Source organism: Choloepus didactylus, chromosome 14 (assembly GCF_015220235.1).
Source record: "Choloepus didactylus isolate mChoDid1 chromosome 14, mChoDid1.pri, whole genome shotgun sequence".
Classification (NCBI taxonomy): Eukaryota; Metazoa; Chordata; class Mammalia; order Pilosa; family Megalonychidae; genus Choloepus; species Choloepus didactylus.
Window position 1 is genome coordinate 37,054,727 of NC_051320.1, and position 13,460 is coordinate 37,068,186.

General features: G+C 38.0%; 1 protein-coding gene across 3 annotated transcripts in view; it reads right to left on the reverse strand.

The window, feature by feature from the left end:
- Window positions 1–13,460, reverse strand: part of PAG1 (phosphoprotein membrane anchor with glycosphingolipid microdomains 1) — a 157,564-nt gene that overhangs the window by 91,726 nt on the left and 52,378 nt on the right. The gene's annotated exons all lie outside the window — the stretch shown is intronic.

The following is a 13,460-nucleotide window of genomic DNA, read 5'->3' on the forward strand; positions in this document are numbered from 1 at the left end:
TATTGACACATATTACAAACTTCAAATTTGAAAACTATCTCAGAACTAAATCTCTTTCTGAGGTAGTTCTTAGTGTAACCACAAACAAGATTTTATCATGGGAAGGGAGGAAATGATTTCTCTCTGCAACATATCCTTACATAGGTCATACGCTCCAAAAATTACAGGCTCTTTGCTACTGAAATATGATGATTAGTCACAGCATTCAATATATAGTTGGAAAGCCTACAGTTAGAGGTAATTAGCCAAGACAAATTATAGAGAGAACCACGCAAATAAATGAAAAACATTCTTCGAGTTCAGTGTGCTAAGATACAATAAAGAAAAAAAAAATTAAAAACCTCCCCTACACACATTCACAAAGAAGGACTCAAATGTGTCACTTCTGCAAGCTTCTTAGATAAGGAAGGAGGTAGCTCCAGGCCTCTACAACCTGATCTGCCAGCTCTAGCTCCTCTCCAAGGCAAGCTCAGCATCCCCTGCACGTGCCTTCTCTGGTGCAGTTCACACCTGGAACATTCCTTTCCCTTCTCCCTGACCATTTAGCTACATCCTGACTATCCTTCTCTGTAAGGCTCACTCGTTTCCTCCTGTCCCTATGTTTTGCCTAGTTCATTTGATATCAAATATTATACAATCTGCCCTATATTGGAGGAGAATCCCCCACCCCCCACCCCAAGTTTCCAGCATGTAACTCCTCTCTCTTTCCGTCCAAGGAGAAGGAGAGTGGCTTAGCTGATGGGTAATTTGTGAGGAGCAAAAATTCAGTATCCTGAGCTCAGCTCTTCCCTTCTTTTCTTGGGAGTGGAGCTGCCCTTGGGGAATAGGAGTTCTCCTCTGTTCCTCCATGCCACAAATATGAGCTGATCCTTTTGAGCCTGCAGAGAGGCCTCCCCCAGTCAGTATGGCCTGTGTGTAGGCCTGGGGTTACATATTAGAACAAATAAACCTTGCCCTTCAACCTGACTTTATACTAGTAATAAAGGTGATATGATATTTTAGCCTTGTCTTCCAAATATTTTATCCTCTCTTAATTCTTTTCAGGGCTCGAGAAGGGTAGGGAGTGTCATTATTGTGGTTTTCATCAAAGACCCCAGCATCATTCAAATATTGATATGTACATCAATGTACATATATTGGTTAAATACATAATTGATTAAATGGTTTTAAAAATTGATGTGAGATTGTGCCCCTCTCCCTGCCTGGACAGAGCTCTGGTATGGCAGGTCATAACTCAAAGGTCTTTGCAGCCCAGTGCTTTGCCACAATGCCCAATATACCACAGAAACAACCTCAGATAGGTTTAATCCTTAATACATCATCTAGCTGAGAATATATAGAAAGGATTAAAAACCAAACCAAGCCAAGTACAATCTTGTGATTCCAGCAAATGGTTATGACTTTATTAACACATTTTTTGATGCCACTTATCAGCTGGGTTAGTATAAAGTTAATATATACTATATACCATGATCCTGCAGAGTAAATCTAATTGCCCAGTGAGCAAGAAGAGAGAAAAAAAAGATAAGGCATAGACTGATTGATTTGCTTCATCAAAACCCACAAGACCTCATTTCCACAAAATCCTGGCACAGCTAAAAGTTAATCTTATATGATATATATCCTGATCTAATATCCAAAGCAGTGATAGCAATCCATCATAAGTTAAGTTTTCATTTACCTGCATCTTCAACCTTCATATTACATGCCGCATTATCCTTTGCTGACTATTATTTACATATGCTTAAAAAGCTATGTGAATTAGTACATTATTTCTGAAAATTAATAAAGTATTTGGTTGTGTAGACAGAAGTACATCCATTTTTTAACCCTCCTGCCCCCGTCATGGATAAACAAAGGTAAATCAAATTCATAAAGGAATTACAATTATGTCAAAACAAAGTGTTTCTAATAATTTATCACAAAATTACTGATTTTTCTTCAATTTTATTTACAGCACACCAGTTTTTCCTTAGCTATACATTGGCTGAATGCTAACTGGATGCTGGTACTATTCAACAACATACTAGTAATTAATGCTAGTAATAGTGATTCCTTATATAAAGCCTTTCCAATTTTCAGAGCCGTGTCCCTGGGTTTCCTTTGACTCTCATGGTCACCTGCTAAACTGGTGAGAGTCAAAGTATATCTACTTTACAGCTAGGAAAACTGAGGCTCCGAGCAGTTCAGTGACATTCTTGAGAACTGGCAGGGCTGGTGGTCAGCCCGCTCTGCTGGTCTCGCCCCTCAACTGCTCTATTTGACATAGGACCAGTCATCAACAAGCCTATGGCACATTCAACATAATATTTATATTTTATATATGGATAAAAACAAAACTAAGTTTACAAATACTCTTCCTATAAAAGGAAACCACTGTTGAACTGTATGCCTTGATTACAAAGCAAGCCTTGATTCTTGATGATGACTGTATAATTATACAGCTTTCATCGTGTGACCGTGTGATTGTGAAAACCTTGTGACTGACACTCCCTGGATCCAGTGTATGGGCAGATGAGCAATAAAATAAAGTCAAAAAGTAAATAAATAATAGGGGGGATATGGAGTATGGAATGTTTGGGGTGTTCTTTTTCATTTTTATATATTTTTAATACTTTCCTATTTTTATTATTTTTTTGTGGAGTAATGAAAATGTTCTAAAATTGACTGTGGTGATGAATGCACAATTATATGACAATACTGGGAGCCACTGACTGATACTTTGGCTAGACTGTATGATATGTGACTATATCTCAATAAAATTGCATTTAAAAAAAAGGAAACCAAAGAAGACTGCCTTGAAATTCATACAGCTTAGTCATTTACTTTAGAAATTAACAGCATGTGTGATTTTTACTCCCTAGTGCTCAAAATGGAACGACAATGCTTCAATTACAATTCAGACTCCAAATTAAATTTGAGACTGTGATATTTTTCAATGAAACATTTAATCTTGTATCAAATGAATGAGAATTTAAACAAATGAATTAGTCTACTTCATTCATATGCCAAAATGTAAAATCTAATGAAACAAACTTAGATTTAAACATTCACAGGAAGATTGACGAGAATGTTGCTGGAGAAGAGCCTCTTTGACATTTACTTTTGAGTTTTATGTATTTAAAATCACAGGGATCTGAGGTCCCAGAATCTCTCTGCAGTTCTCAAGCCATAATTTTATCATGAGGTTGTCCCTTCATAAATGTTGGTGACAGAAGACAGAGGCTTAGTCCTGAAAAGCAAAGGATGTCTTCCACATTCTTTTTTATCTATCTTTGCCCATATGTTAAATCATAGGACAAGAGACAGACAGACAGGCAAACATGATGTAGAGAAACTGAATAAGGCAATGAAAGGCAAAAAGTAGGTGTTTAAGTCAATTGGGCTGTGAGTTGACTTCATAATTGTATGTTCACCCTCTTACTGATAAGCTGGCAGAACACAGTAGAGCCAGTGCTCAAGACAAATGAAACAAATCCACCACCTCACTCTTCCAAGATCTATTATCTTTAAAACTGAACCAGCAACAAGGAGTGCCACACTGAATGTTGGTTATCTGTATCCTTCTACCATTCTTTCTATATAGGATTGAAACTTTTAATTTACTTTTCTAAAGATAAAGCATTTCTATATATTTAAAACGTCTTAATAAAAGCTGCATTATCTTATATGGTATATATTTCTGTGTCATCCTATAAACCATTTCTGATATTTGTTTAAATAGTGGGAGAGATAACTGTGAAGACAACTTTATCACATGTCAAAGTTAAGTATCTATATCACTTAAAGGCACTGCTTTCTTAAATAAAATGAACCCTACAATATCAGAGTTCCTGTTATATGTGATAAGAGGAAATAGAAAAAGAGAACACGCAGAAGTCATAATTTATATAAATCACCATTGGGTGCTCTTTAAAAATGACTTAACTTGTTGAAAACACTGGGCACCAAATTGCCACGTAAATTACTATGGAATGATACATTTACTTATGCACTTCTCTATGTAGGATTAGCTGAAAATCTAAATTTAAGTCTGCTCAACCTTTCCACCTTTGAACACACATAAGATTTTGGTAACCCAGAAAAACAAGCAGAATAGGCCTAATTTACAAAAGTATTTTATTCCAGAAGTTCATCTTCAAGTCTGTCTTTAGGAATGCTGAATGCACTTTTCCGTTAGAGCAATGAGTAAATGGAAGTTGTTAGAATCTTTATAAAGTTAAATAACTTTAACTTTCTCTAGAAAACAGAGAAACCAATGAGCATTAAGCTCTTAATCACACTTAAAATTTCCTTTGAACTTTAATTTTGTAGAAATATCTATAGAGTTGCTTTCAGAGATAACTACTATTATGAGCCATTTTCAGTTATGTCAAACATGCATTCCCATGTATCAAAATAAACTGTATATACATCATTGAAAAATTATACAACAGTATACTTTTATATCCTTAGTCATTCCCTCATTGTTGAGGCAAGTAGCTTTCAGATTTTCATTTTTGCAAACCTGTGCTGCTATAAATATTTGCATAATGACTTTTGCACATTTTTCTCAATGACACCAAGTCATGATTTCATATGAGAGAAAATACAGCATTCTGGGAAAGAGCTGTTTATTTATCAAGGTTGGGATTGCTCCTTCACCACTCAGCTAACTGGAGCATCTGTGAGTGACAAGGACGCCATCAGAAAACCCACAGAGATCTGTATAATTAAGAAGCACACTGCCTCAAATATGGTGGTGGTTACTATTATAATAATATCAATGACCACTACTACCCCAGTATCCTGAGCACTCACCACCTGCCAGGTGCTTCTGTAAAGTAAGTATTATTCTCATTTGACGTGGGAAGAGGAGTTAAGTGACTTACCTAAGGCTACACAACCTCCATTAAGTCACAATTTTAACAGCATTCTCTACTGTTTGCATTGCCCCAAGCTGCCTAGTTAATAGAAGCAGACCTGAAGACTCAACAGTGATTTTTATGTAAGTCCTTGGAGTGAGACTTTATCATGCTCCAAGTTAAGTGGGAGGCCCACTGGGGCACGAACCCCCAGCAGACAGAGTAAAACAGCAATAACAGCAGCCGCCGCCACCAAGAGGCTAGCTTACAAATAGGACATTGGGAGAATATTAGCTTAATGTTCTAATTACTTTTTTTCCTCTATTATTTCAGCTATTTTGAAGTCTGATGGTGGGTGGCATTTTTCTCTAAATCAGAATCTAAAATTATCTTAAATTTGACAGTAATTGAGCTACATCACTTCTTTACATGACTGATCAAAATATAGCTCTGGAAGTCTACAGATAATTTAAATTTCAGGAAGTGTTTGGAGAGCTTATTAATGTATTAGGTAATCATTAACCAAAGAAAGATATTAATCTTTAAGATCATTACTGAGCATGGGGAGCTATTATTCTTGGGATTATTTTGTGTGAACAATCCCAAATCCTCATGTTACAAAAAGGCTAATTTAAGGATTAGAATTAATTTATGGCCTCTGCTCTTGACTTAATGTTATAAACATCTTTGTTGTTCTTGAAAACAAAGACTGGTCCTGTGTGATTCTCCAGATAGAGAAACTGAAATTAAAGTACTGTGAACATATTTGCTGGACAAAACAAATGTCAAGATCAAAGACGCTAAGACACTGAGTGGATATTTATCATTCCCACTAATCCTTTTATACTTCAAAGTTTGCTTCTTTTCACTTTGCTCTTCTATAGTTATTATAGCATAATTTTAAATTTATAAAAGGAGACTGCAGATTTAATGATATCAGGAGCTTTAAAATAACATTCAAGTAATACTTATGATGATGAAAACGCATTTGTTATTAGAATACACCCTTTGGGTGAGCCAGAAAAAATGATAACCTAATGCTAGAGTTTTAATTCCTCCACTATCCCCACTACTCCCAGCCAATGAGGTCGTGAATAAAGGGCAGATATTTAATTTTTAAACATAAATGAATACTAGTTATTAAGTGACAACTCAATAAATCAAGTAGCCATGTAATAATGAAAGTTCAAAATTTCCAATTATCTGACACTCTAGCATTCCTAAATTCTTATTTGTGAAGCAGTATCTGAAGTAGAAAAAAGGTTCTATCTCCATGGGTCCACCATTCCAATACTTATTTCTCATTGAATACACATTATGGTAATTTCTAAAGGACTGTAAAGGGAACTGTTGGTCCAGTTGTAGGTGGGGACTGAAGATAAGAGGAACTTTAGCAGTGGCTACTTAAAAGCTTAGGTTACTTTCTTGAAGTGGTTCATGTATTTTGGATGGTCAATGGACAGGACCCAATAATGGATTAGGCTTGAGCAACAAAAAGGAGAGAAGCCTTCTGGGTATATGGTGGAGCCATTAACCATGATAGAAAATTCAGGAGGAGGAACTGACTTCAGGGTGGGAAATAAACATATGAAGAATTTAGTTTGGTAAATGTTGATTTTAAGGCAGATATGGGACTTGGAGGTGGAGAAATTTGGTGAGTAAAGGCTTAATTTAGGAATCAAGATCTCAGGAGAAAGGATGAAAGTAGTGAGCAAGATCAGAGGAGAATGAAAACATTTTCAGTAACGCATAGGAGAATAAATACTTTAGGTTTTGTGGGCTACAGTCTCTGCTGCAACTACTCAACCGTGCTGTTTTTTAGCACAAAGGCACTAGCTGAACAATAAGCATGGCTGTGTTCCAATAAAACTTTATTTACAAAAAACAGGCAGCAGACTGGAATTGGCCACAGGTTGTAGTTGCCAATGCCGGAATCAGATGATAAATGAAGCCCCTGAAGTGGATGAGGTGACCCAAAAGAACATATGGAAGGTAAATTAATATGAAATGAAATTTGAAAATATTGATATACAATTCCGAATTTCTATTCAGTACAGTAAGGATTTAGGCCACAGACGAGGTACAAGCTTCAGTCAGATGGGTGGTTCAAAACTCCCGTCTTTGGTTCATACTAACTGTGTGTGAAATTGGGCAAGTTTTTTTAACCTCTGCTCCTCTGTTACCTTGACTTCAAAATGAGGATAATGACAAAAGCTAATAGCAGGCACAATGCTACAGAATATATGAACATTCGTACCAATCCTCAGAATCAGATGCTATCTCCTCTTTTTATAAATGAGGACACTGAGCCCAGAGGAGCTAAAGAGCTTGCCCAAGCGACACAGCTAGTAAGCTGTGGAGGTCTGATTACAGCGCAGGCAGCCCACCCTAGACCCCTCACTCCTAATCACATCCACACCCCAAAAGGTCCCGATGAGGATGAGAGAAGGTGAAGCCTTTAATCATAGTGCTTGTTGTACAAAAAGAACCCAGTAAGTGGTCGCTACTATTATTAGTTATTATTATTACCCTGAGTGAGGTTAGTAGACAAAGGATACAAAGAGAACTAAGACAAGGTCAGTTCTGTCCAAGACATTTATACTCACTGAATTGCTAACATGAGCTTTTTAAAAAGGTCCCCAGATCAATTCCATTGTTAAAACTTCCAGACTGCCAATCCCCTGCAGAGGGGGTGTGTAAAGGAAGGAAATAGTATCAGCTTTCGTTACTACTTGCCTGGCATTTGTTTGTTTTTACCAAGCCTTCCTAGTAAGGTTCGGTTTGTTCTTAGTGTACATACAGTACATAGAGATTTCCAAAAGGATAATTTTTTTCCTTTATATTGCTGGTGTTTAGACTTGCTGTAAGAATCCACAGATCCCTATTTAGGCCCAAGACAGAATATGCTTTAACAAGTATTTAATCTTGGCAAGAACTGAGATGAGGGACACCTTGGACCAACCATACTGGGTTGTTGAACAGTGTACGTGCCAAATTCACATCCACCCAGGACCTGTGAATGTGGCCTTTTTGGAAATAGGATCTTCGCAGATGCAATCAAATTATGATGAGGTCATATTGGATTAGGGCGGGTCTTAAATTCAGTATGACTGGCATCCTTATAAGAAGAGGGAAATTTGGATACAAACACACAGGAGGATGCCATGTGATGACACAGGCGGAGACTGGAGCCACACATCAAAAAGCCAAGGAAGGTCAGGAAGATCCACAACCAGCACAGGCTAGGATAGTCATGGGAACTGCTCTCCCCCAGAAGCTCCAGAAGGAACCAACCCTGCTGACACCTTAGTTTCAGTCTTCCAGCCTCCAGAACTGTGAGAACAAATTTCTGTTGTTTTCAGCAATCCAGTTTGCGGTAATTTGTTACAGTAGTCCCAGGAAACTAAGACACCAACAAACTCCTAGTTAGCCACTAAGTTCCATCTCAAATCTCTCCTCCTCTGCCAAGAGTTCCCTGATGCCCTCCCTCATCCTCTCCTCTCCACTGCTCTTGGCACGTTTTTGATATCTCTCAGGGCAGTAATAGCTCATTTTGTCCCTTCCGCTAAATGGGGAGTTCCTTGACAGATGGGATTGGACTTATTTTTACTGTTTTTTCTTGACATATAGAACAATGGCTAGCACAGGAATTTACATAAATGGCATTAACAAGTACAAGAAAAGTTATTAACCCCAAAAGAAAGAGATTTAAGTTGCTTGTAAAAATAATGATTTTTCATATATTTTACCAGTGATATCATTTTTCCAAAAATTTTTGAAGTTTGATCAAATTAAATATACCCAGTTGTTACTTAAATTAACTATGAATTGTTGCTAAAATGGAGTTAAAGTCAACTCTTAATTTTTCCAAAAGAATAAGAACCCTAAGATGAATTATACCTACACAAGAAATAGATGCAGTATCTAGATCTTAAAAGAAGAGAAAAGAAGGCATGGCAAGAGAATTATAAAGGCTAGGCTAAATAAGGAAAAATAGCATTTGTATCAAAAAATCTGCTTATTTCTATGATTATTCTATATAACTATTCAACTATTTCTTTAATAACTGCCAGCATCCTAAATACATACTTCTTTGCATAAGGACTAAATAAATGTTCTCTCTGTTTAAATAAAAAAATTACAGCACAGCACAGAATCCAAAAACACCAATGGTGCTTGTGCCAGTCTGAAACTGATATGGACCCCAGAAGAGCCATGATCCTGTAATCCAAACCTGTTGGGTGGAACCTTTTAACTGAGTGTTTCCATGGAGATGTGACTCACCCAACTGTGGGTGAGACCTTCGATTAAATTATTTCCATGGAGGTGTGGACCTCACCCATTCAGGGTGGGTCTTGATCAGTTCACTGGAGTACTTAAGAGCACTCAAGACCTGACACAGAAGATGACGCTTAGAGATGGCTGGAGATGCAGACAGAGGGATGTTTGGAGGTGTTACGCTAAGAGATGTGGCCCAGAGTTTGCCCGGGAGAAGCTAAGAGAAGATCCCCAGATGCTTAGAGAGAAATGCCCTGGGAGAAAGAAGCAAGGACACACAGGAGCTGAGAGAGAGAAACCAAGACAGACACCCAGAGACATTTTGGAGAAAGTCATTTTGAAACCAGAACCCGGGATCAAAGGACCAGGAGACACCAGCCACGTGCCTTCCCAGCTGACAGAGATGTTCCAGACACTATTGGCCATTCTTCAGTGAAGGTATCCTCTTGCTGATGCCTTAGTATGAACACTTTCATGGCCTCAGACTGTAAATTTGTAACCAAAAAATCCCTTTTATAAAACCAATCCATTTCTGGTATTTTGCATAATGTCACCATTAACAAACTGGAACAGTTCTATATTAATGTCAGGGTATCAAAGGCCAGTATTGATAGCATAAAACATTTTCCAAGCAGAGGCTGGCTTAATTTGTCAGGGTTTCTTAACCTGGGACCCTATAAATAGTTACCAGTGGGTTCTTGGCAGACCTTGAGAGGGTCTGTAAACTACCTGCAATTATATGTGAAACTTTCTGTGCATGTGTCCATTCGAGAGACAGTCTAGAATTGTCATTAGATTCTCAATGGAGTCTATTACCTACCCAAAAGCTAAATCAGGCTCTGCAAACAGTCCTCCCCTAAAGCACATTTATCTTGCTTAAAAGCCTAAAATATTTTCTTAACCTCCTACTTTAAAAAAGAATAAAGAACTAAATTAGTACAAATTAAGCAAGTAAATATTGTGCTTCTGCCCCGGCCGATAGACATTAGATCCAAATTCAAAATTTTGTCCATCTGTGAGAAGTCAAGTTCCTTTCCCACTGTTTACCCAGGTAAACTGACCCATAAACCAGAATTTTTAAGTAGTTTCAGTATTTTCAGGTATCTGAGGCATTTTTCTATAAAACTCAAATAAAAAAAATAATAAATACCCCGTGATGGTTAATTTCATGTGTCAACTTGGTGAGGTTATGGTGTTTAGTTGTCTGGTCAAGCAAATAAGGGCCTCATTGTTACAGTGAGGGTATTTCACAGATGGATTAAAATCATTAGTCAGTTGACAGTATCTATGGCTGATTACATCTACAATTAACAAAGGAGGTTGCCTTCAGCAATCAAAGGGGTCTCCTCATCCAATCAGTTAAAGGTCTTAAAGTGAGAAAGGAGGATTTCAGCAGCCAGAAAGAAGAATTTCTGACCACTTCAGCCAGCCTGCTTCCTTTGGGGAATCCAACATCACCTTCATGGGAGTTGCATGGCCTGCCCTACAGAATTCAGATTTACCAACCCCCATGGTTTTGTGAGCCAATTCCTATAATAAATCTATTAATACTTACATATTTATATATCCTGTCAACTTGGTTTCTTAGAAGAACCCCGACTAATACAGACCTCAAGAGATGAGCATTTCTGAAATGCTTAACAATTAATTAGAACACCTTACATTTCAATTAATCTGTAGAGTTAACTCTGTTTTATAGGTCAAAGAACATAGAATACAAGAACATTTTTCTTACAGTTGATTAATTTTTGAAGTAAATCATAGTAAGTTTATGGCGACATTAAGGTAAGAATTGAAAATTCCCACTGTGATGGTTAGGTTCATGTGTCAACTTGGCCAGGTGATGGTGCCCAGGTGTCTGGTCAAGCAAGCACATTTGTGGCTGGTTAAGAAACCAGAAGGCTGGTTTATTAAATCATCAGTCAATTGGCTGCAGCTGTGACTGATGACATCAACAAAGGCATGTCTTCCACAATGAGAATGCAATTGGATTTAATCCAATCAGTTGAAGACTTTTAAGGGAGAAAGACAGAGAAACTTCACTTCTTCGACTAGCCAGCTAAGAGTTTCCTGAGGAGTTCACTGAACACCTTCTTCAGAGTTGCCAGTCTGCTGCCTGTCTTACGGAATTTGGACTTGTGCATACCCACAGTTGCGTGAGACACTTTTATAAAATCTTATATTTATAGATATCTCTTATTGATTCTGTTTCCCTAGAGAACCCTAACTAACACAGTAATAAAATACTTAAGATAACAAAGAACCCTTGGAGAATGTCCAACACAGTTCAGGGTGCCATCAAGTACAACTGCTCTTTGATCAACGAAGTTAGAGAGAGGTTCTCATGTTAAATCTTTCTACGTAACAGCTACCCTCATTACTTGGTGACCCATTTTCCACCCCCTGCAGATAACTTGTTCTAAGTTTCACAGGTCCACAGCCAGAGGGCGATTTTGCTTTAGGACAGACCATGCCTGTAACTGATTTTGATGGGATCTTGTACTTACCTATTGGTACTGAAATAATTTAAGTTTTTGTGATATTGTGATGGGATGAATGTATTTTGTATATGGAAAGATCATGTCATTTAGGGGTCCAGGGGGTGGAATGTACCAGTTTGGATGTATTATGGCCCCTAAAACGCCACTATCTTTGACGCAATCTTGTGGCAGCAGACGTATTAGTGTCAATTAGGTTGGAACCTTTGGATTAGGTTGTTTCCATGGAGATGTGACCCACCCAACTGTAGGTGATAACTCTGATTAGGTAATTTCCATGGAGGTGTGGCCCTGCCCATTCAGCGTAGGCCTTGATTAGTTTACTAGAGCCCTATATAAGACCAAATGAGAGTGACATTTTGAAGAGAAGCTGCAGCTGAGAGAGGACAAAACACCCCAAGAGCAACATTTTGGAGAATGCCATTTTGAAATGCAACCTAGGAGTGAGCAGACGCCAGCCATGTGCCTTCCAAGTTAAAAGAGGTTATCCAGACGCTAATGGCCATCTTTCAGAGAAGTTACCCTATTGTTGATGCCTTACCTTGGACACTTTATAGCCTTAACACTGTAACTTTGTAACCAAATAAACCCCCTTTATAAAAGGCAATCCATTTCTAGTGTTTTGCAAAACAGCAGGACTAGGAAACCAGAACACCCACTATTCCCAAAAATCCATTCTTTTTTAAGTGAGGAACTTACTATCTCTTGGGAGAGGAACCTGTTCTTCCCCTAGAACAAAATAAATGTTTCCCAGGGATTCGATTTTGAGAGACTTTATGGGCACTTACACTTATCCCCCTGCCAATTCAGTTGTCTAACTTTCCCCTGTTAATAGACAGGAACAATTTAGAATATCTTTTCTGTATTATTGCAAGTCAGTGAACAGGAGTCTCATTAATTCTCCTAGGTCACTAACAAGCAGTTCCTACTTCGATGTGTAAAAGATGGTTAAAAAATAAGTTGACCTTCCTAAATTAGGAAGTAAGTGGCAAAAGCCCAGGGAGAATGGAATTCACAAGCTGTTTCCTATTCTACCTGAAATCGTTCAATAAACTTATCTTTGATGACCACAGGACCAACAATTCCTTGCGTTAACCTGACATGAGGGACCATAACACTGATTTTGGGTTCTATTGCAGTTTTCCCTCTCCCTGAAAGAATAGTTTCATTCACACACATTCCAATTTATATCTGTTTTGCATAAATGAAGCAGATTTTATAGAAAAGACTGGATTCATTATCATGTAAAATACAGCCATTAGCAGAAAACCTAGTAACTATAGTCCCAGACATAACAAGATCAGACTCTCAAGATCTTGGGCTACAGCTGGGGGGTGAGAGGGGGTGTGTTTCTGTACGAAGGAAGCCTTTCTTCTTAAAGAGTTATTCAAGGGGGTTAATTAAATAATGGTACAAAAAAAAAAAAAAGGATGCTATAACAGGCCATTCCTTGAGTGTCCCATCAAAAGCAGAACATTCTGTCCAATTAACCCTTGTATTAACGCCAGTGTAGGTAATTCTTAAAACTTTTCTTTAAGTTGTCTGCGAGTGGAAAATTTTATAGGGCTCGCCCTAAATGCCTATTATGTTACCACACAGGAGATGTGTCATCATCATACCAATCAGATACTACTGCCAGGAAGTAACTCCTGGTTAATGATAGAAATGCAGAGTGTAGACTACACCACAGGATTCCACAGCAAGGGGAGGTAAGAGTAAAGTCTGATTTAGGGTGGTGATAATGAATGGCCTCAAGAATGGGCAGGAGGGAAAAGTCCAGAGAAGAAAGCATGAGAGTGGAAGGAGCATTTAATGAATAGCTACCAAATGCCAGGCACTC